A 24,075-nucleotide genomic window follows, 5' to 3' on the forward strand; every position below is an offset into this window, starting at 1 on the left:
AGTGCTTAGCACATGCTAAGTGTTCAACATGTTTGCATCTTATAGTATGACTCAGATACTCTGTGATTTCCTGAAAAGGCATTGTGCAAGACAGAAGAAAAAGTCTCCTGAAAATAAAAGATAAAGACACTGGGGTAATAGAAGGGAGATGATTATGCCAGATGATTTATTTTAAAACACTGAGCTACAAATGTGAACAAGAGTGAAATGGAAAAGCAATTCAAAACAGTGGAGGAGGCAAGCAGCCAAAACATTTGTCTGAAAATGTAGCTTCCTCGGTATTCATCAGCTAGAATGTTTTGTGTTTGCAACTTCACCTGAATTTTGTTTGACTTGAACATGGTTTTGCTTTTGCAGTCAAAAGCAGCCATGACCTAATGGGTATAGTATATTTGTGACTGTCTTCTCTAGAAAAAATATATGGCAGTTTAATTTATTTTTAGAAATAAGAAGGGACAAATTGGTCTGTATCTATAGTAATTCTGATGGACTGAGTACCTCGTCTTTCTTTTTTTTTGCCAGAAAAAAAAAAAAAAAAAAAAAATGAAGCTGATGTCTTATGAGATGGGTGAAAAGGGGCAGTGTGCATATCTCTGGTCAGGACCTTTTCTATTTAAAATGGCTGCAGTTCTAGGCATATGGTTTTCAGAGAGCTACTCCAGTAGAAAATCTTCCAAGCCATTCAACAGCTTTTGACATACTGAGTGCTTAGTGGTTTTGGAAGGAATGACAGCCAAAAAGCCTGCAGTTAGCAATGACTGTTAGCTCCAAATCTATGACACAGACCAGTTTGATGTCTCTTAAAGCTATTGCTAGGACAGGTTGAGCAGTTCCAGCTTCCCCAGTGCTGGAGAAGTCATTACCCACAGCAATTTTTCATAGGTAGACAAAGATACATTCTTCTCTGAGGAGCACAACAAAAGGACCATAGTCTTTGGTCACACACTGAAATTAGTGAAATTCCAACTGGATATGTATGAAAAAGGAACAGGATGATCAGAGAGGCAGTCCAGTCTCTGCCCTTTTAGACTTTTAACACTTGACAGGTCAGTGCTCTCTTCATCTAACTTTGAAGTAGGCTGGTTTCGAGCAGGAGCATGAACTTCCAGAGATCCCCCAAAACCTAAATTATACTATGATTTTAAAGTATTACAGAAGCTTATCAAAAGGAAATTAAATATTTAAGTTGAAAGAAACTATAATTTTCAAATCCACTTTATTTAATGTAAATTCTATCTGTACTTCATTTAGAACCAAAAAAAAAAAAAAAAAAAAAAATGCATGCCTTGGTGTTTAATAATTCTACGTCTCCATATTTTCTATAAATTATTCAGATATAAACATAACTCGAATAAAGGATCTTTAATTAGCATTTTACTGGCTCCAAAATCTATTTGATATTGTCCTTGGAAAGACACATACCAATGCTGTGTTTTAAATTGCCTATGTTAAAAGGTAAATTACACCCAAAATGTTGGAAAATTGTCCTGAACCTTACAGAGATCCAGTCGTTTTGATACCACACACTATGAATTTCTTTTTCAGCTTGAAGCCCTGAGCTTAAGGTTTCAGCTGACTCCAAATTCAAAGGAAAATTAAGGAAAATTATACTGTTTTCTCTGCTTCTTAGTCAAAGCCATAAATCCCACAGAGTTTTTCAGGGCTAGGCTGGTATAACAGCAGCTACACTGAAAAAAAAATATTTTATGAAATCAATGAAAATGTTAAAAAGGGAGAACATGAAAGGAAAGGCTTCTGCTTCAACAAATTTTCAATATGAATGTTAAGATGAAAGAGAACCACACACACAGGAGAAAACAGGCCAAGCGGGTATCATAGCAAGGTATTTCTGAACAGCTTCATAAGCAATTGAACTTCATTTAAATGGGCATCCTGTCTTCCTGCACACAGAATGTGGGATCTGAAGCTTAAAGGTGGCCCTGAAAGACCAGGTGAAATTTCTCAGAGTGAGAAATGAGCATGAAAGCACGACGACTAGTGCAGGCACTGATTTACCAGATAAATGAGGTCCCTGGCTGTCATTAGCACTGTGAGAGCGCTGGCCCTATGCTGTGCCATGACATGGCCAAGGATTTCCAGGCAGGTAACAATTTCTGGCTCATTTTTGTGAAAGAACCCAGCCCTTAATCACAACGATACTTCTTGGTACTTTCTGTGGTCAGAGAATAATCTCTTCTGGTGCCTTGTTAACATATAATATCTTTCTGAAATGTAAATAAGTGAAGGTATCTATGCATGTAAAAGATACAGAAGTAGTGCATACAGAGGACTGTCTGCAATAAAAATTTAGGTGTTTTAGATGAACTAGGTAAGTACACATATATTGCCTTTTGTCACCGTGCAGTCATTATTTGTAGCAACCCAAAACGCAGTACTAGACATGCAGTAGAATAATTTTGTTTATAACATCATTAAACTGCCAATTAGCTCATGCTAAAAATCCAACCCTCATTAATGTTTAACATAGGAATTTTCTGTGCTCACTGTTACATTTAAAAGAGGACAAATATATTTCTTTCTTTTGCTCTCATCTCTTCAGAGCAAGGTCAGCTTTCTGTAAGGTTCATAGCAAGCCAGCATGGAAAGACATGTCATCCATCATTTAGGTGTGTTTCCTCATTAGCTACATGGGTATTGCTGTTGTTGGCTTTATAGGTGTCCTTGAAAATTTCACCTGTTATGTCCTGTTCTGCCCTCATGAATTTCTTTCTCATTTGAGACCTCATTGAAATGAGAAATGTTTACACTGCAAGAGCATTTTACCATTTTACTTTTAAACATAATCTTTAAGCTCAGCAGATGCCATCACTTTGCAGCAAGCACATTCACAGAAACAACAAGGTTTGTTCAAATACTTTGGGTCTGGATTCTGGATTGACACCATTTTCAGTGAGCCCTCTGGGCTTGTCTAGGTCAAACTGTTTCAGAAAGCTTTCATCATCTTCTTCAGTTGCTAAAATGTGAACTGAAGAAAAAAAAAAAGGAAAAAGTGTGATAAAATCATAGATATTTTGTGTGTGTGTGTGTGTATTTGAAAATGTGTTTATTATTATTTTTTTTAAAGACTTTCTTTCACTTTATTTTAAAAAATCCAATGTCTCATACTCATATTCAAGGCAAACATTTCAGTTCAGGTCAAGCAAAAGAATGTTTTTAAAGTATTTGATTCATATAAAATATTTTCAATTATCTTATTTAAAATTTAGTTTTCTTAGTATTAATCTTATTTCTATTTTCTGTAGCTGAAAAAAGCTGGCAGCACAACTTTAATCTTAACAAGATCTTTAGTAATGAGGGCAGCTGCTCACTGGAAAAATGGCTTTCATTTATTCACTTATTTCATCTTGGACACCTAATTTGATTGACAAATAAGTCTATTCAGCTTTTTCACTTGTGCTGACATCCTAGTGCTGGCAGAATTTCATTGAATTACTTGAGAAAATCAGACTCTGTTGCCACAAATCAACAGGTGCAAACTTATGAATGTTGTTCACACCAAGAACTGTGGAAATAAGAGAATAATTATGTGAGAAGTCATGATGGGTCTTTTTAATAGGGAGCAAGCAGCCAAGTCAGGGATAGTTTGTTGTGGGTTGGTGGGATGTGACTGCCCAAAACCAGTGACAGAGCATGAAAATTCTGTTGCAATGTCTCTGATTCTCAGACTTAATATGTCATTTCATTTACTTACTGAGTGAGCCTTAACTCTCAGGATATGGTTTTAATACTTGCTAATGCTGAGCTACAGGAGTGGATCTGGAAAAGCTGATGACAAGGACCTAACATAGACATCATATTTTTGGGGGGATGTAATTTCAGTCTACTTTTCTTATTTCTGCTGCATTTTGGTCCTGTCAAGTAAATGTCCACTAGTGGCTGCAGTGCACTAGACAAATTCCTGGCATACATCCTCCACCTTGGCTTTAGCCAAGAGGAATACAGGATGTGTACTCCAAGTGGGCTCTGCAATGAGAGCTGGAGGGGTGGGACTGAAGAAGTGTAGGCCACTTACCTCTATTCCAATACACTAATGTAGATGTACTCTCAGCCATGAAGACTGAGCTCTTTATGTCATATATTTGTGATGTTTTCACGTTCAAGTCACAGGAGTGTTCAAGCTCTGCAGACCTGCCAGCTTTGGCTCTGACCTTAACAGATTCCCTGTGTCCACTGCACCATTTTAAGCATATTCAGTCCTCTTACTTTCAGCACCTAATTTAAGAACTAAGGTTCTCTCTCAAGAAAATGAAGGAAGACAATTGCATCCTAGATGTAAATCAGGATACCTAAAAAGACAATGGTTCAGCTATTAGTGTAAGGGTAGTTGGATGTGTCCCTTTGGAAGCACATGTTTTTCTCTTTGCTTACTGGTGCATAAATTAGTACTTCAGAGCAGCCACATTAGATACCCAGCATTACTCAGCCCTCCAGCCCTGACCCCTGTAAATAGTTCTGATGATGTCCAAAATCTGTGGAATGCTAATCCATGAAGAGGAAGAGCATAAGATGATACATTAACTTTGCATATCTAAATGTAGAACTCTAGCCTCAAATTCTATTTCCTCCAGGATTTCTTCTTCCAGTGTAAGTTCATGGCATCAATCATGCCTTTTTACTTACCCAAGGTCTTCTTTGGGGCCCCTCTACTCCCTACAGGATTGTATTTCAAAAGCCATCTGCTGAGAGTCAAGGAAAACTTTTTCTGCTTCCTCTGTCCTAGCCTTCCCCTTGCAGCATAACAAAGCCACAGGTCACAGCTGAAAAATCCTGCAAAAACCTTCCTGCTTTCTGCTGCTCTTCAGCTCACTCAAGCTATTGCTGACTTTTATGACACTGGCTTCTTCATTGTGGTACTTGACTATACATTCTCTAGCATTGGCCATATTCTAAAACACAAGTAGGTGACTATACAAGTGGCAAAAGTGATACTGCTTTTGACTTTTGCATAGTATTTTTTTATTTGTAAAAGTCATATTCTCTCAGCTTGAAAAGTTGAAAGAATGAGTTTGACAGAAAACTTACAGTATCCCTATGGAAAATACAGAACTAGTAGTAAAGGAGCTAGTACTGAACAGTGGAACTAATGAGAGAGCTTCTTTTGGTTTTGATTACTTTTTTTTTTTTTTTTTTTTTTTTTTTTTCCATGCCTGAACTAGAAATGATCCATATCTCCTGCTCATTTCTCCCCTGCTTTATGTTTCTTCTTCCCTTGATTTTCATGGGAAGTCTCTCATCTGCTCACCAGACAAACCTAACAGCAGGAAATTTCTATCCACAGTGGGAGTACTTAGACAAAGTCTATGAGCTTGAAAGACTTAGCCATTGTGAATGATGTTATCAGTGATAGGGAATGCCAGAGTTGATAAAAACATTTAAACCAGAAGAGAGGATGAAAGTGTGGGAGTCTGTGTTTATACAGCAGCATTAGTTTTCTTAGGAAGTAGATGAGGGAGGCAAAAAAAAAAAAAAAAAAAAAAAAAAAAAAAAAAAACTTTAACCAGAGCACCAGAACTGTTGCCACACCTTGCAGAGGATAAGATTGAATGCTTTGTCTGGACTTGTCAAGATCTCACATATAAAATGCTACATATATGCCTGTCTGGAGGAAAAGATCCTGACAAATTCTGAAGTTTTTTTGTTGATTACTGGGAGGAATGAGAAAAATTAATTGTTATGAGCATCTGAGAATTTTGTGTACTATATGGCCATGGTCCAGCAAAACATGGAAACAAATTGTAAATATAGCCATGGAAGGAGTGAATATTCTACTGTGAAGCTAGAAGGCAAACATGTGTCTATTTGCTTCCTTAAGTCCAGTGTTTTCCATTTCTTACAAGATCAAAACAAAGATGAATGAAGAAAGCAAAAGATAGTCTTCAAAATCACTAATTTCAATGCCAAGCATGTGTACATTTTATGTAAACAATAGAAAAAGAATTGCCATTAGGCTGAGTAGTTTATGTGGGGCCCATTAAGTGTCTTCTCCTCATTCAGCTCGCTATCAAAGAAATTTAATTTTAAATCATAATGTTTAAGTAATTACTTATTTTAATTACTTTAGGCAATGAAATATATTTATACCTTTTTAACAGCAATTTCTTAATTAGTATATTTTCATCAATAAAAAACAAAAAAAAAGAATAATTTAGAAGCACAGTAACAGATGAATTATTGTAAGAGAGGTTATGTCTGTGAGGAACAGTTTACCCATTTTTCCCATATAAAATGCTGGGCACAAGCCCAAGAACTATGCTGTCTGCACTATGGAAACCAAAGGGCTGTAATATCCTTTAGTTGGTTCCTTTGCTTGGATTTGATAATACAATAGTTTCTGCTGCTCCCAGATTCACTTAGCTATGACTGATCAATGCCTGGTGCAAGTTAGAACAGCTTCAAGGCAGCTCTAAATTATAAAAGGCATATGGTCCCAAAAGAAACCTGTTCCACTGGGGAACAGCTTGTATGCAAGGACCCTATGCTCTGTAAATGAGCCTATGGATGATGTCTTCCTGTTTTGTCCTAACTGAGCATGCTGGGAAATCTTGGTCAATACAGAGCTAGGCAAGGCAGCAAAATCTAGACTTGATTATGAATATCACACTGTCAAAGATGGGGTTTTGTTGCACTAACCCTTATGGAAATATACAGTAACTATGAAGCCTGAAGTGTTAACAATCCTGATGAATGTTCATCCATTTCTGCATGCAGTTTTGTATTGGGTTTTGTGGACAAAAAGTCAAAGCAGAGAGAACCAGATTCCTTGTTTAGCGTATATTTAAGTGTGTTGCAATCTGCAGGACTTTTGGGGCTTCTGTGCATGATAAAGAGAAGGTGTTTTAAGCCTGCTTTTGGATTCTGAAATCAGTAGAGTAGAGATTTTACTTTGTTTTTCATAAACTTGCTTTGTTTTTCATAAACTTTGTTTTTCATAAACTTACTTTGTTTTTCATAAACAATTTTGTCCATTTAAGGGAAAAATTGCAATAGATTATAAACTGGCTGCATAAACAGCTCTTCCTCCTACTGTGAGAGTTTCTTAGTGAAACAGAGAACGAGGGAGTTCACAAACAGAACACCTCTGGGTGCTGGCATGCCGTGTTATGGAGCATGAAGCACATAGCTCTCTGCAGATTAGTTACCTGCTTTACCTACCTATTTACAATGCATTGGTGCTGAGCACCATGCTAGAGTTAATTCAGGGATTTCCAACCCAAGCTCCCCTGCATAACATAAACCTGTTCTCGGTGTCTAATGCAAAAGTTAAACACTGCTTAGATTAAAAGAATGACAGGATTTGACCCCATAAATACACACTCTCTGCTGTGCAGAACACATTATTCTCAAATCTGTTATCTATACATCTTAGCTGTAAATCGTGCTCCATTTCAAGTAAATGGATACTACATGTGCTTGACATGATAGTTCCATAGCAGAGAATGAGAGGGCTAGGCACACACAGCAGGATCTATTAGATTTGATGCCAGACAGAAATCAATCCAGATTTATGCCATCTGAGAATCCAGTCTATAAACCTTTATGAAATAAGAAGTGAAGAGAGTTGAAAACATAGAAGATCCAGATTCTGATCTCAGTTATGCTATTGATATTCTTGCACAACATCATTGGTCTTGACTTCTCTGTTATACAGTTTTATGCTCATACAGCTCTTTTATTTTAAATAATAAGGCCACATCATTGACAGTTTCTCCAGATTTACCCATGTATTTTTGGAATTGACAGTAAAATAAAATAAACGTTCATCTAGTTTTATAAGGATAAAAACAGAGATACTTTGATTTAAGAGTGAATCATAAAGGCTATAAAATATTTTTTTCCAAACTAAACTCAGAATAGTCTTTTGTATGCTGACGTTGTCACCCAGTCATTTCAGCTGTCTGCTCATGCAAGAGAAACATTGCCACTGTTAGAAGATCCACAAGACTCTTTAATATGGGATGCTGTGTATTGGAAAATAAATGTTGTAGTTGATAAAGCTTTATCACCTCCAGGAATGGCATTAAATACATTTACAAAGTTTCTTGATTACTGCAGTTACATCCAAGGTGATAAAAATGTTTTCACTGAGTCATTTAACTCAGAGAGCTTTCTTAGCAAGTACTCAGTATGGAGACATATCCTCTGAAGTTTTCTTTGTGTCATATGTCAAATAGTAGGTACAAAGTATTATAAGGCAAAGGTAGAAGATCTCACACATTCAATGCACAATGAACTCGTGATGTACAAAAGCAGATAAATGGATTAAGAGGGAAACACAATATGTTTCTTCCAACTGTAGCTTGGGGCATGCTAAGAGAGAAAATTAATTTTTTTATTATTATTATTATTTTTTTTTTTTAATGGAAAAGTAGCTTCCAGAGAAAGAGAGAAAATGCAAGGATCTTATCCTCCCCAACACCAGTGAAATATATAGTGAAATATATAGACAACAAAGTTGGATGAGGTCCAGAAATTTTCAAAGCCAAAACATTAATTATCTCAAGTGAAGAGCTTGTGCTGTCTCCATCATAGGAAAAAAAGTAATTTACATAAGTACAATACAGATTTGGCAGAGTTTTCCAAATCACATCTGTTCACCATGTATTATGTTTGGTGACAGAAAGAACAAACTGTAAAACTGTATGATGGAGCAGTGAAAGCAAGGCAAGTGGGATGTCTATGGTTGCAACTGTAATTAGCAGAACTAGCTTGCTGATTGTCATCACATTCTCCTGTAACTCAAATGGACCTATGGTGGTTATCATTAAAAAAGATCTTCATGCATCAAATACTACTACTACTACATTTTTCTTGTTGTTTGTGTTGGTGGTTTTTTATGATTATTTTCACAAGTATATCATAATGAATGTTATCTATTATTCTACCTATTAGAAGTTACTACTTTGAGGATGCTTATTTTTTAGAATTACAATCAAGTTGTAATTGTCAAACTATTTGTATTATTTAATGGAAATCTTTTTTTTTAGTAACTTGTGTATTCAAAGAAAAATTTGTATTTATTTTTGCATTATCCAGTGTAGTGCAACATCTACAACAGATTATTAATACGGGCAAGACTTACCTCCAACAGAGTGTCTCACACAACTTTCTGATTGTTCTAATCTTGCACATTTGTATAATCAGAAATTAGAAAATAAGGAGATGGTATGTGTGTGTGTGGGCAGGGGGATGACTTTTGAGAACTTGGCAAAAAATATGAATTATTAAATGGCATCTATATTTTGTTATTTATTTCTACTTGAAATTACAATTTGGGTGCTTATTTGCTGGCTGGTTCTAGTGGATATATCCCTACAAAATGCATAACTTCTCCTTTTAAGTGCAGTGGTAAAGCACTCTTGGCATTTCTGGCTATTGTACATTTTAAGGGTGTATCCAGCTGAGAGCCAGGACCATTGAGATAACTGTAACATAGAGCTCTTCACTATAACACTATAATTTTATATTGAATGAAAATATTTTTTCCAGATGCTTATAATACATTTTGAAATGTAAAAACAGCTACTTACATTAACTTAAACATGTAGCCACAGTCCTCTGTCTCCAGCTTACTCCTTTTTTTCTAAGCCACTGACCTCTTAGGCCTGAGTCACTCCCTAAGTCTTCACGGTACATATATGTCATCATCAGATTATGGTTAGAGTTCATCAGCTGCAGAATCCAGATCAAATAGGAGTGAGACTTAACCTGCTCCAGTGGAAGTGAGATTTAATCTTTGAACATAAGTGGGAAAAAAAAAAAAAAAAAGGATTCCTGATAATTCATTCTGGTCATCAGGCAGATGTCCAAATCAAACCAGGAGATGACTTCTGGGACAGAGAATGGAAACCTTGCAACCAAATTTTTAGAAGAGTAGGATAAGAGTTGATGTGATCATTTTGGACTTCAGCAAGGCTTTTGACACGGTTTCCCATAGGATCCTACTGGACAAAATGTCCAGCATACAGCTTAACAGAAACATCATATGATGGGTGAGCAATTGGCTGATGGGCAGGGCTCAAAGGGTTGTGGTAAGTGGGGCCACATCAGGCTGGCAGAAGGTCTCTAGTGCGAGCCCTCAAGGCTCTATCTTAGGGCCAGTCCTCTTTATAAACAATTTGGATGTAGGACTAGAAGGTGTTTTGAGCAAATTTGCTGACAACACCAAACCTGGAGGAGTTGTAGACTCAGACGAGGGTGGAAAGGCCTTGCAGAGAGATCTGGACAGGTTGGAGAGCTGGGTGATCACCATCCACATGAAGTTTAACAAAAGCAAGTGCCGGGTCCTGCACCTGGGACAGGGCAACCCTGGCCATACATACAGACTGGGCAATGAGGCGCAGGAGTGCAGCCCTGCAGTGAGGGACCTGGGTGTCGTGGTTGACAGTAAGTTGAATATGAGCCAGCAGTGTGCCCTGGCAGCCAGGAAGGCCAACCATATCCTGGGGTGCATCAAGCATGGCATCGCTAGTAGGGTAAGTGAAGTGATCATCCTGCTCTACTCTGCACGGGTGCGACCTCACCTTGAGTACTGTGTGCAGTTCTGGGCACCACAGTACAAAAAGGACATTCAGCTGTTGGAGAGTGTCCAGAGGAGGGCAACGAAGATGGTGAAGGGCCTGGAGGGGATGAAGTATGAAGAGCGGCTGAGGTCACTGGGCCTGTTCAGCCTGGAGAAGAGGAGGCTGAGGGGGGACCTCATCACGGTCTACAACTTCCTTGCGAGGGGGAGTGGAGAGGCTGGTGACCTATTCTCCATAAACACCAGTGATAGGACCCGTGGGAATGGGGTGAAGCTGAGGCAGGGGAAGTTCAGACTAGATATCAGCAGATTTTTCACCGAGAGGGTGGTTGCACACTGGAACAGGCTCTCCAGTGAAGCAGTCACTGCAATCAGCCTGTATGAATTTAAGAAACGTTTGGACTGTGGGCTAAGTCACATGGTCTAAACGTTTGGGTAGACCTGTGCGGTGCAAGGAGTTGGACTTGATGATCCTTATGGGTCCCTTCCAACTCGGAATATTCTGTGATTCTATGGCTTTTGCAATCTCAGAGTTTCCTGGTTTGCAAGAAAACCTTTCTAAGCATACCCCTCTTAGATGAACTATCTTAAAAACATGAAGGCAAGCATGTAAGCATGTTTCAGCTTTCAATTTATTTATTGATTTATTGATTTATTGATTTATGCTTGAGCTAAGGGGATATTCTCACTTAGCCAGATAAAAGGTACAACTTTGTTCAAGGATTATAGTAAGTACAGGGTTAATTGTGTTCCTTGTCCTTATTTAATGTAAACCAAGCCTTGGCATTGTAAAAAAGGGAATGTGGGAGGAAAGGGAGTTACTCCTCTGAAGTGTAGGAAGAACATAGAAAAGGGAAATGCTCTAGGAGATAAAAGAACAGGGCCTATCACAGAGCATAGAGAAAGGACAGGGAAAGGAGGAAGCAGGTGGTGGGTTTAAGATTTCAATTGAAGTGCAGGACAATTCAGTGACCTGTGAGAATGTTTTAACACTTTTAATGAGCCCAAGAATTCTTTCAGTTTGCTACTCTTACACCTTATTGGTATGCATGGTGGTCTTTGAATTGTGAGCCTTCAGCTTGTAGAAAAAACATTTTATGATGGGTTTTAAGGTAAGGGAACACTTGTTTATATATTGCTTGTATGGTCTAGACTGTTTGAGTGGTTTCTGAAGCAATTAAAGTGAATGATAGTATACATGTAGAAAAACAAAGAAAAAAGTTATATATATATATATATATATATATATATTAAACAGATTGCCGGGGAACATTTTTCATGTATTCTCTTCTGCATCATAGTCAATCAAAATACTTGAAGCCCTATTTTGCAGAGGATCTGAAAAGGCCTCCTACAGAAGTTTTGTATCTGCAATGAAAGGTGTATTTTTGTGCATTTTTGTTTGTTTTTGTGTGCATATACAACTCAGGTTTCCAGCCCTAGCCTATTGTCATCTTAATATTTGACCACCAGCTACTGTGCTTATATTTTGTTCTTGAGTATTTGTAATACTTAGTTCTATCTGGTGGACTTCCTGGGAGAATGAAGTTATAATTCTCAGCTGGAAAAAAGGTATCATGACAATGACACTCAGAGAAATCTGCCTCATTATCCTAACAGTATAATTGAAATGACTTTAAAATCTGATAGCTTTATTATTGCAAATGTCAAAGCTGTGAAATACAGTTTTCAGAGTTTTCATGGGCAACCGATACTGTAAGTGAAGTTCAAATGGCCTCAATAGGATGAATTTAAGAAATCTTTGCTGTTCATCTCCAAAGCATAATCTTTTGAGTTACGTTTGTTTTTATAATACAACTTTTTTTTTTTCTTTTTTTTAGAAAGTCATAACAAATATCCAGACTATAAAGGAGTCATTTTACATAGGACCCAGCATGAAAGCTTACCAATTGTGAAAGTAACTTTAGCATGCAAATCTTCAGCAGTTTATATTTCAAGTAACATCAAAGAGCAATCCAACTTGTTTAATTAAAAATGATTTCCAGATTTTTCAATATGAAATGGCTTCAGAATATTGTGGATAATTTTAATTTATTGCATAAAGTACTTTGCTAATGTGGAAAAAATGATGGGTGGGAAGTGAATTAACAGATCTAATCTTTGTTTTATTTATTTATTTTTAAATCTATAACATTGTTGACCTTTTTTTTTTTTTTTTTTTTTTTTTTTTTTCCCCAGGAACTATCATTGACATGTCACTATGCCCAGTTCCTTCTCTAATTTGCCCCAAAAATATTCTCCAAGACTTTGTGCCTGAACTGATTTTTATTTATTATTTAAAAAGACTTTTGCTCTCGGTGGAAAACTAATGAATATGTATGCTTTTATTAATCCCTTAGATATATCAGTTTAAACTGATTCATATATTTGCAATCAGCACAGAAGAAAGGAATATTTTCCTTGACATGGTGGAAAATACTTTATGAGTATCCTTTCTGACATTCTTTTGGGGATTATTTTATTTTATTTTATTTTATCTTATTTTTGCTTACTTTGCAACATTACCTGGGAATTCACTGAGGTCCATCCATTTTCTGCAAATTCAAAGAAGCCATCACAACTACCAGGGAGTGTCTTCCCTCAAAGCTGTAGGTGTGCTGTATATAAAAACTGTGTGCTGTTCTTATCTTACCAGCAAATGTCCTGAATCACTTTATTTCCTTTCCACTGGAACAACCAATCTTCAAGTTAAACCAGTATACAACTGGTATAAATCCATATAAACGAGGGTTTCCAGTAGCATTTTACTATTTAAGTATCACTGAGGGCAAAATGCTGTTTTATGCTAGCATTTGTGAACTGTTTGCTTTAGGATGATAAGCACTTTTTTTTTTTCTTTTTTTTTTTTCTTTTTTTTTTTTTTTCTCTGAGTGTAGAGGGGTTTGCAGGGTTATGGAATATGAGATTTCTGCACAGAATTGTTGAGTTACTTTCACCCTGCTCTGAACATTCTTGTCTTGTATTCTTCGGGGGACAAAGGGGAATCCAGCAATTTTCCTGTTATGAACAAAGCCTTTTCAGATTTTAAACCTTTTATCCTAGCTAAGCCTGCCCTAACCAGCTATATATGCTGTGAATTATTTTTTGTTTCAGTATTTTTAAGGAAAAGCAAGCACATCATCATTTTGCAAACCAATGCAGCAAAGATGTAATGAGAGAGCAAACATAAATAGTATAAGAATTACTTTAAATGCATTATTTTGCATTTACACAGTGAATCTGCTTTGTATTTTAAAAATATTTTTTACTTGCTAGTTGTCTATTTTGTGACTGTTTGTGCACCATGAGTGTTCTTTATGATTTGCAAATGTTTTTCATCTGAAGTGTGTTCATTTCTATATGTTTCTTTTAAAAATGTTAGGCTCTTAGGGAATCCTGATGGTGCCATGTTGTGTCAGGTTGCATCACATCACGCCTCCAGCTACTTTGAAGTGACCTAATGCAATGCCCTGTACTATACATATACAAGAGCTACATTGGTTCATTGTCAACAGACATGAATATCAAAACTCTTGGGTAGGCAAGTCATCCCACTTTACCAGTTAAAAACCATTTGCAGATAACAAAGGATTGACATGAGGAGTCCCATTTCAGACGTACATTTGCAATCAGCATTGATAGAGGGGAAGGTCTGATATAACTTCTGCAAGGCAGACAACTACTGATGGTGTGATTTTCTCTGATGGAGAGAAGTCTGAGGTAGACACCCTTCTGAGGCTGCCTTCAGGAGCAGTCTTGTGCCACTTCACTGCACTTGAACTTCCTGCATTCAGAGCTGTGTGTTAAGATCAAAATGAGATCTACCATATCAAAGTCCTACAAAATGCACTGCATTTTACTTTTATATCTTCTGAAAAACAAATTGTTCCAGAAAGAGGAGAATAATTAAAAAAAAACTGTAAAACACAAACAAACAAAAACATTTTTCTGTGTGACTATTACCCATGTGGTGACTCTTGTGTCTGACTGCATGACTTTTTCCTCAGTGCACGCTCTAATTTGGATGTCTTTCCTCTGTATTATAACTTCTTTTAGGAATTAAGTAGGAATTTAATACCATTGAGCTTTTTACTTTCCTACCAGAGTTTGTTGAAATTAAATAAGATTTGAAAGCAGAGAAAAACTCAGAGACTGGCTTGGAGAGAAAGGTTATATGAGAGAAAGGTGCATTTGAGTTGAAGGGCAGAAGTTGCATATTGATGCAAATCCTGCAGTCCCTACACTTGGTGTAGACTGCAGAGTGGCTATGGCTGCTCTGTGAGCACTCTGACCCCCACCTCTTGAATAGAAAATTCAATTTGCTGTTACTGTGTTTATGCCTGTGAGCAAGTTGGATTCCCACCTCACTCCATCTGCTCACAGGCTCAAGCACAGCTACAGGGAATTCAGTTTTACATTTAAATGAATACTGGTGGGAACTCGAGGTATTCACTTTGCTCTGGTGAAAGCCTGGAAGCTGTTCAAAAACTGAAGAAAAGTAAAAGACAGGGTCTGTCTCATTTGGATTTCTCTTCAAGGAAACAGGAGCTACAAGAAGATTAAAACTGCCATGATAGGATAGGAGCAGATGTTCACTCTTGAGGGCAGTGATAGAACAATAATTATAGCATATGTCAGTATCCTATAGACAACAGAAGACTTGTACCAGTAACTGTAACTTGATAGATCCGAATGAATATGTCAATATTGCTCATCTGTATGTTCAGATACACTGGGAACAAATATAAAAATAGAGACCCCTCCTCTCGCATGCAAAAGACTGTGAAAACCATAGAGATATGATTCTAGTAAGAAAGGCGAGATTAATTTTTTTTTTTTTTTTAGTGTAATAAAGAGGAGAAAAATTATGAGTAGTGTTAGAAGGGGAGGCTTTTTTGAAAGTATTAACTTTTGGTTACCCAGGGAGGAGGGAACTGGATTAATCAGGGGAGAAGAGGTCGAGTTGCATCCCAAATATATTAACTCAAGTGCTGCCTGCAAGTAAAAAGCCTAGAACTAAGGAATTGGAGAAAGAAAAAAAAAAAAAAAAGTAAAAGCAAGAAGAAAGAAGTCTGGTGAATGAAAGCTTCACTGGTTAGCATATAAAACATAGGAAAACATATTGAAAATACAACCCAGGCTTAACATACATAGCAGTAGTTTTTAGGCTTCTGCTGATAATTCCCACTTCTGGTTGTGATCCTCATTTCTACAGCTGAATTTGACCCTTATTTTCAGAACTACTGATAGAATCATGCTTACATATGCTTGATGCAAATCATCAAATATATGAAAGTGTTTCAGCTTGCAGTTTGTCATGTCTGTTCTAAGATTTCAGCAGATGTTATTTATTTATTTAATCAAAAGCAGATTTTATCTAACATTGGTGCAAAGCTTCAAAGAATGCATATGTTTTTTCTTTTCTCTCTGTAAAGTAATAATGCTTTCACTGGGAAGCTCCAGAAAGCTGTTCCTGCTGAAGTCAGGGCAAATCTCTTACTGTCTTCTGTCTTACTATGTCAAGATGCCTGTATACAGAGAGTAGTACCAAAATGAATTCTTACCCTGTTCTGTACAGTTCTCAGGTGCTGCCAGAGAAAAGTGTGCTTGGTTAGCACACTTAGGTAATTTACAAGGTTTGATAGCAAAAGCAATAAGCAAGTATTTTATTTAGGTACAGATATTTAGAGTTTCACCAGTTATTTCAATGAGACTAAGATTCCAGTCTACCTCCTTAAAAAATGTCTTTAATTATATTAAACAGGAGATAGTGCAAATATTTCAAAACAATAAAAAGCATGACCTTGATTTTGTTAATATACCTTGCTAGAAGCCTTTCATTTTCTCTCTTTTCATATCTTTTTGGAACTTTTATCAGTGTGGGTTATTGTGATGCAGCTCAGGATTTGCCTTGGGTGTGAAAGAGAGTAGCAAATGTGAGACATCCAACTTCATGTTACAAGGAAATAATACTTTGCCTGCATTCTTCCTGCCAGTTGGCCTACAACTCTGGCATTAGACATTTCAACAGTGAATAATGAGAGAGATCAGGAAGAACTGAGTTTGAAGCAAAATACCATAGAGAACATTACAGGATGACAGATTATTTTTAAAAGATCTCTTTTCCTTTGGTTTCTAAACAAATTATTCCATGTCCATATGGAACCTGTACAGGGACAGCAAATTATAATACAGTTTTCTCTAAGTAAAAAGTATCAAGTTCTCTGTTATTCTAACACAATGAACAAATAAGAATGAAATGAATAGGAGGTGTTGGAGAAAAAAAAGGTGTATACATTTCATTGCAGTGTTTGAATTTGTATAGAAGTATTTAAGTCTGTACCTGCTTCTGATTCTTCATTTACTCTCAGGATAGGATAGCAGAAGCACCAATTGCTGCAAGATTGTCAGAGTGTGTTATAGCTATAAGGGAAGCTTGATGGTTTGAATTCCTGGGTTCTATCAGAAAAAAAAAAAAAAGAAAAAAAAAAAGTTATAAAAGTTAATTTTCATCTACCATTTTTTCCAGTGCCTTCTTCTTACTGATATTTGTAATATTTGTAGATGTGCTCAGAACTCCCCCTGCACTCCTCTCCAAATGTGATATACTCCTCTCACTGAAGTCTGGGATAAAACCTTCAAGCAAGAGAGAGATTTCCCATGTATCCTTTGTCTACACTTGTCACAGAAGGAAATGGCAACAGGGCTGATACCTGTATTTCCTGTAACTTCTGCAGAATGAAGTGTTCTGTGTATTTGTGGATAGGTTAGAATCTCAGACCTATTAAATGAGAGCAGAACAAAACAAAAACAAAAATAAAGAATAGCATAGTGGTATGACAAGAAAGCTGTATCACATGTTCTACTCTTTGTGATTAGCAGTCAGACTATGTTTCGAAGTTTTACATACAACTGTTCAAGGCCACTAAACTCGCCTTACAGCAGACATCTGTCCTACTGTGCCCAGAATTTAGCAGTACAATGACTTTATCTACCTTCTTGAATAAGGTTGAGATGTTTATCTATCTGTTGTGTTGGGACTTTGCTTACAGTGGTATTCCAGATCTGCTACATATTTTACTTTAGATCTTCATTTGACATAAAACCACATGTAATCAATTATAGAACAGATGATCTGTGTTGGAGAAAAGAGAATAAATGTTTGTTGGAAAAAGCTGCCAAAAAGCTCAAGGAGCCAATATTAGTGTGGCTGGACTTATTAATACAAGTTCAGCTCCAGCCATGCAAGCTCTTCTAGCTCCAACAGAGCCACTGAAACTCCCTGTATAGTGCAGTTCTGAAAAAGCTCACTAGATTCAGCACAGTAGGGCATGGATGTTACACAGTAGGCAAGGATCCTAAAGTTATATTATTAAACAAAACAGCATAGGTCCTGTTCTCTTGCCCCAAAGCTAGCTGATTTTGTCTTGATACATTCATACTGTGCAGGTCTCCTAACAAGTTGGCACATGTAAATTGCCTATCTGGGGTTGTTCATGAACATGTCTGAATATTGCTTGGGACAGTGCCCCTTTCTAAAGCCAAATGGTTCTATAGAACAGGTCTAACAAATTCAGAGTTGATAACAGGTCTTTTGACCAGATTTGTGCCCTGGAAGAGTAAAATTTAGCAGTATAGCTGTAGCCACTGACTTCAGTTTGGAACTGGATCCAGGATGTCTGCCTTATCATCCACAGCAAGATGAGTCAACTGTGCCCTGGTAGCTAGGAGGGTCACCCATACCCTGGGGTGCATCAGGCACAATATTGCTAACCTGTCAAGGGAAGAGATTATCCTGTTTTGCTCTGTGCTGGTGCAGCCTCACCTCGAGCACTGTGTAGTTTTGGGCACCACAATATGAGAAGAACATAAAGCTTTAGAGACCATCCAAAGGAGGGCTACAAAGGTGGTGAAAGATCTAGAGGGAAAAATGTATTCTTAGAATCATTTAAGTTGGAAAAGACCTAAATCAACTCTAAATGAAAGATCATCAAGTCCAACCATCCACCTAATACTTCCAGTCCACTGCTATACCAGGTCCCAAAGCATCACTTGTACACATCTCTTAAATACGTCCAGGGATGGAGACTCCACCACCTCCCTGGGCAGCCTATTCCACAAAGAAATATTTCCTGATATCGAATCTAAAACTTCTCTGGTGCAACTTGAGATCATTGCCTCACATCCTATCACTCGTCTCCTGAGAAAAGAGAACACCATCCTTGCTGCATCCTCCTTTCAGGTAGTTACAGAAAGCAGTGAGGTCTCCCATCAGCCTTCTTTTCTTCAGGAGTTTTCCTGCCCTCTTAATTTTGGGAGCAGCAACTTGTACAAAAGTGATTTTGTGCAAGAGTAGCTTGGATTAAGTAGATTTCACTCTGTCTTGTTCCCTGGACCAGAGAACAGTACAGTTCTCAAAGCAGTATTGTTCCCTGGAACAGAGAACAGTACAGTTCTCAAAGCAGTATGTCTTTGCTTATGTATTGGTCTTTGGGCAGTAACACTTTGAGGCCTGAGGTCATTGCACTCTGTGACCTGCATAATTTGCATTGATAATCTTGCTGCAGGTAAACAAGAGCAGCATACAATTTCATTAAATTTATGAAAGTTTATTGATGTCATTATACAGGCTTGTATAAAATTCACTTTACCTGTAAATGTTCAGAAACGTGGGTTCAGATATGAGGTTTTCTATCTGTTTTGGAAATCCAGACAGACACAGTAATTGATGCTTAAACTAAATTTATTTGTCTTTCACAATTCATTTGTATATTAAATGCATATTTTTGTAAGGGTGTAAGTGTGTAATGACCAGCAATGAAATAAATGAAAGTGTATTTATTGTTTCTAAAAGTGTCTGGAGGTCTGTTTGGGTATATAAAGTACAAAACTGGCTGAAAAGACTAAGAGTTCCAGATATTATTTTAATTTTTTGGTTGGTTGGTTGGTTGGTTTAGTTTTTTTTTGTTTGTTTGTTTGTTTGTTTTTTTAATAAAAGATGGGAAATGAACAGAAAATTAGCATGAACAAGCAAATTCCCTGAATGTGAATCCCAGTAGGCTTCTACCACATAGTAGGAGCCCAGAACACAGGAGCCCAGTGCTTAATGTGGAGATGGGTGCCTGGGGCTTGCATGCAGTGCCACTTGCCAGAACAACCTTTGCTACACTCAAGGCTCAGCATTTGTCAGTAACTTAAGGAAGTACCTTCACTTCATCCTCCTGGTTATTTAGTCACTGTAGGAGGAGCGAGCAAAACCAGGCGAGGCCCAGTTGCTTGAGCTGGACCAGCATCATGGCTCTGGCCAGACCCAGCTTGGGCTGCCTGGGGGCAGAGCAAGTCTGTCGCCACTCTTCTGGGTGAGTTTATCTGTGTGGAAGCGAGTTGTGCCATGCCAGATGCTTCAGGGACATAGAACAAGCCTTAGCCTAGTATAGCAGGTAGCACAGATAGAGCTCTAGATACTCCATTTTACTGCTTAATCCCTAACTGGGCTAAAACAGCACACAGACAAATGTTTATCCTTAAGAGGTTTTTATACCTTTTTAGTATTGGAAATGAAGACCTGTACAAAATAAAGAACACACTTATAGACATTTCTTTATCACAGTTTCCTCTCAGCACTTACAGGAGTTTTAGCCAAAGACAGCATCCTTTTAAGATTCACCAACTCCTCTTTCCTATAAATGTTTTTTCTTTCCACTGAATCATGTTCTTTCACTCCCTCCCTTTGCTGCCAATTACTATTCTATGATTTTGGCTGGTCCTGCATTTACAAAAGATTATTTTGCTATGAAAACATACATTGAGCTTCCCGTCTCCCATTTAAGGCTTACTGACATGCTCTTTGAGTCTCTCAAAATTAAATGCACTATCACCCTTTTGTTCAACCTCTGGGAATTTTCTACTCAACTTTTTTTTTTTCAGTTTCAGCATAAATTTGGAATTACTGGTTCTCCTAGACTAGTTTGAGGTACTCCTATCAAAATTAGAGGTTAGTAAACTAATTATCATCCATCTGACAGATCTTGGACATTGGCTTATTGCATAGTGAAGCAACCTAATTAAAACTGAAGTTAACATATTCTATTACTTCTCTGTAAAAGAAAGACTGTCTCTTGTTATATTTGGTATATTTATGACATCCCCAAATAATCAGTTTATTGCTCTGTGGATGGAAAATGATGCCTGATATTATAGGATGAAAGGTTAATCTTTTCCAGGCATAAAGCCTGAATAGAATATTTATGGCACCTAAGAACAGTTCAGAATATGTTCATAGATCTCCACGTATCCATAAAGATCTAATAGCTATAGTCACTGAAGCTTAGAGAGCAATTCAGATGAACAAGTACTTGAGAGTGAGCTGAATTCCCCTTTTGTCTCCATTGACTACATTGACCACATTTCCCTTGACTGTTACTGGTGCCTTTACACCTGGCTCATATAGAAATCCATGTCAGAAATAGCTACATTTATGAATGTGGGTTGCTTAACTATGCTCATTTGTCTCAAACCATTTGTGATAGCATAGGATATCCTGTCTGGCCTTTCAGGAGCTGCTCCAAAGGCAGGAGTCTTGTGTCATATCTATCAACCCCATGCAGATACCCTCAGAGATGGCCTGTGGCTATAGGCTCCTATTTTTAGACAACCTAAATACGATTGTTCCAGTGTTTGAGTCTGGGGAGGAATTCCATCACCTGTCAGACTGTCACCAAGTGCTTTAATTTCTTTGAACTCAGTTCTGATAAAATGATTGTTAAAGAGGACCAGAGTTGCATCTTTCTCCTTCAATAGAACAAATTTCTATTTTATTGTGAACTTACCTGGATAACTAATCAAGGTTTGCTAAATTTGTCAAGATCTTTGCAGGAAAGTAAGCAAAGTGAAATTGGTACTTCTATTTGGGAAGAGTTGACAGAGCAAATCTCTTTGTCTGTGGTTTCCCTATCCTGTCAGCTCTCAGGCAGAACATCATCTCATTTAGCTTCTCCTACCTCTTTGGTTAAATGTGTATAAAGTAAAGATAATCAGTTCTGCCCTCATATTGACCTGCTCAGCTCTCCAGGGCCAGTAGTATCACATCTTTCCCATTCAAGGTAGGAAAGGACTTGCTAAAAAACATCTGATGCCTTGTTACTTCAAGATTAATGATCTGCGAAGCCCCCTAAGTGAGATAGCATGGAAGTGGGGCCAATGTAAATGTAAGGTAGAAAAGAATATGACATTTTACTTAGAAAAAAAAAATGAAACAAGGCAGTATAGGATCAGGTCTGCCTATCTGTTTCTTATAAAGATTTCTTCCTTCCAGTGAGAATTTGTATTCATTTATTTGTGCAGTGAAAAGTGTCTTTAATTTAACAGTAGGAAATGTTACAATTTTGTAATGTTATGTTTATTATTTGAGGAGTAATGTAGCTCTGGAAATGTCTTTATGTACAATGAAAGGTGATCACTCATCGGTATTACCAACCCCAGGATGTACGTGTGTGTCAGGGGGGTGGGGGGGGATGGGGAGTAAAAAAAGAGAGACAATCTAAGTTCTCTTGAACTGCTCTAGCAAATACTTTTGAATCAATTAATATAATTACTGTGAATGTACAATGGGCCCTCCTGGCAAATGCTGTTCTCAGTGTGGGTCTAAGGTACAGCACTGCAATTGGAAGAGATCTCTTAAACTGCCTGGTTGAGCAGTATGAAATTCTGTGGACAGAATCCTTTCTCTAATTGAAGGTGGTTTTGCTGTTGTTATTGTTGTTGTTTCTTCTCTTTATATCTATTCTATCATGTTTGACTGGAAAAGTCCAGGCAACAATCATTTTTACTTTTCTGGTGATGTCATTGATGATTTCTAAATGTTCAATATTTCTTCAGCACAGAAAGCATTTTTACTTGCAGAATTATGTATGTGTCATTTGTACAACTGTGTCTAATAAAACATTTGGAATTGAATATTGTTTCTTTACAGGCACACTGTAATGGTGCACTGATATGTCTATTTTTGACTGTCAACACTGTACTGCAATTCATATAACTTCACCTACCTGGGGTTTCAGTCATTCTGCTTACACACCACTCATATATTCTCAGAGATGTCCTTGCTTTCACCTACAAGGTTTCTATTAAACTCAGTAGTAGTCCTGATAGAAATAAGTCATTCAAGCCTTTTTCTGCTGCTTTGAATAAATATTTTTTTTCATAAAGTCACAGTGATATGATCAATATTTATTAAGAATTAAAGGAAAATGTTTTGAAAATAAAAGGGTATCATTTAAATATTTTAACAAATATAGATTTTGAATCAGTTACAATTAAAAAAAATATATATGAAACAAGCTTTATAAAGCAGCATTTGTAATTTATTAAAATACAATCTTATATACATCTTATCCTAGGAAAGTGTCACTGTTTTGCTCGGTTAGCTATTTTTGCTTGAAGTTTGCTGTTTTATCTGAAATAAGCAATAGATATAGAAATTACAAAAAAAAAAATCTAAGATATAAATTTAATTTTCTAAACTGCAATAATTATATTGGTAATTGGTTTTCTCTGCAATTTCACCTCAATACCAGAGCTGCATGTTTTTTCTAAGCTGTGATAACTTGACATTTGCAATACGTATGTTTTCATTATGTGGTCTCTGCTGAAAGGAAAAGTTTAGTAGTCTCATAAAAATCTCCTTCAGCATTTGCAGAAAATCATTTTAATGACTAGTTTTCTCCTTCCTATCTGTTGTTTGAGATGTTGCTCCAATTACAGAATTCACATTTTGTATCAAGTATATATTATTATTGAACAGTTTTTTAGAAGACAATGAACTCCATAACTGATTATTCTCACTTCTCAAATTTCTGTCACTGGGGATACCTGGATGCTGATTAAAGCTGTAGGATAGTCAGAATAACTTTTTGTATAGGCTGAAAATATGGGAGTGCTTTGAGATCCAACCTCAGAATGGAAGCAGATTTTTAAAAAGGATAAAGAATAGATGGGCCCAAAAGATTTATGTTCCTGGAGTTTGAAATCTAGATTCTAGTGTTTGCATCTTGAGGTATGCATAATATTAGCATAATAACAACATTATTTTTGAGTGATCTTTAGTTCTCATACTAAGTTTTTGGAAAAGTGAGAAACAAGTTCATTTATTATTATTATTGTCATTATTAACATTTATATTGTTGTATTGCACAGAGTTTCCAGTCACTCTGAGGCCCTAATGAAGAAGGAGGGGAAGAAAGATACATTCAAATATATGCAGTTTTTCTACATATTGGAAATTATTGTTTTTATCAGCAAATAGTCCTCAGCACCCATTCTTCCCTTCAATCTATTCATTATTAATAATCTGATTTCTTACAAGCACACTGAAATAGGAAATGCAGAACAAATACTAATAATTATAATGCATATTGAGTGTTTTGCATTCTGGCATTTCATTTATTGAATGATGCTTCAAAAATTTATACATGACAGAATTTTATTAAACCTTCGGGTATCATGACAGTAGATTTTTGTTTCCTATCAGTTTAAAA

At 36.8% G+C, this 24,075-nt stretch overlaps 2 long non-coding RNA genes across 2 annotated transcripts in view; both read right to left on the minus strand.

The window, feature by feature from the left end:
- Positions 1–24,075, minus strand: part of LOC118164377 — a 703,421-nt gene that overhangs the window by 39,947 nt on the left and 639,399 nt on the right. The gene's annotated exons all lie outside the window — the stretch shown is intronic.
- Positions 1,738–4,303, minus strand: LOC118164376. The gene is made up of 3 exons (XR_004749463.1): positions 4,034–4,303; positions 2,793–2,986; positions 1,738–2,225 (listed from the first exon to the last, which is right to left on the minus strand). It is a non-coding gene; the product is annotated as an uncharacterized LOC118164376 (long non-coding RNA).

The sequence above is a fragment of the Oxyura jamaicensis genome, chromosome 3, assembly GCF_011077185.1.
Source record: "Oxyura jamaicensis isolate SHBP4307 breed ruddy duck chromosome 3, BPBGC_Ojam_1.0, whole genome shotgun sequence".
Lineage (NCBI taxonomy): Eukaryota > Metazoa > Chordata > Aves > Anseriformes > Anatidae > Oxyura > Oxyura jamaicensis.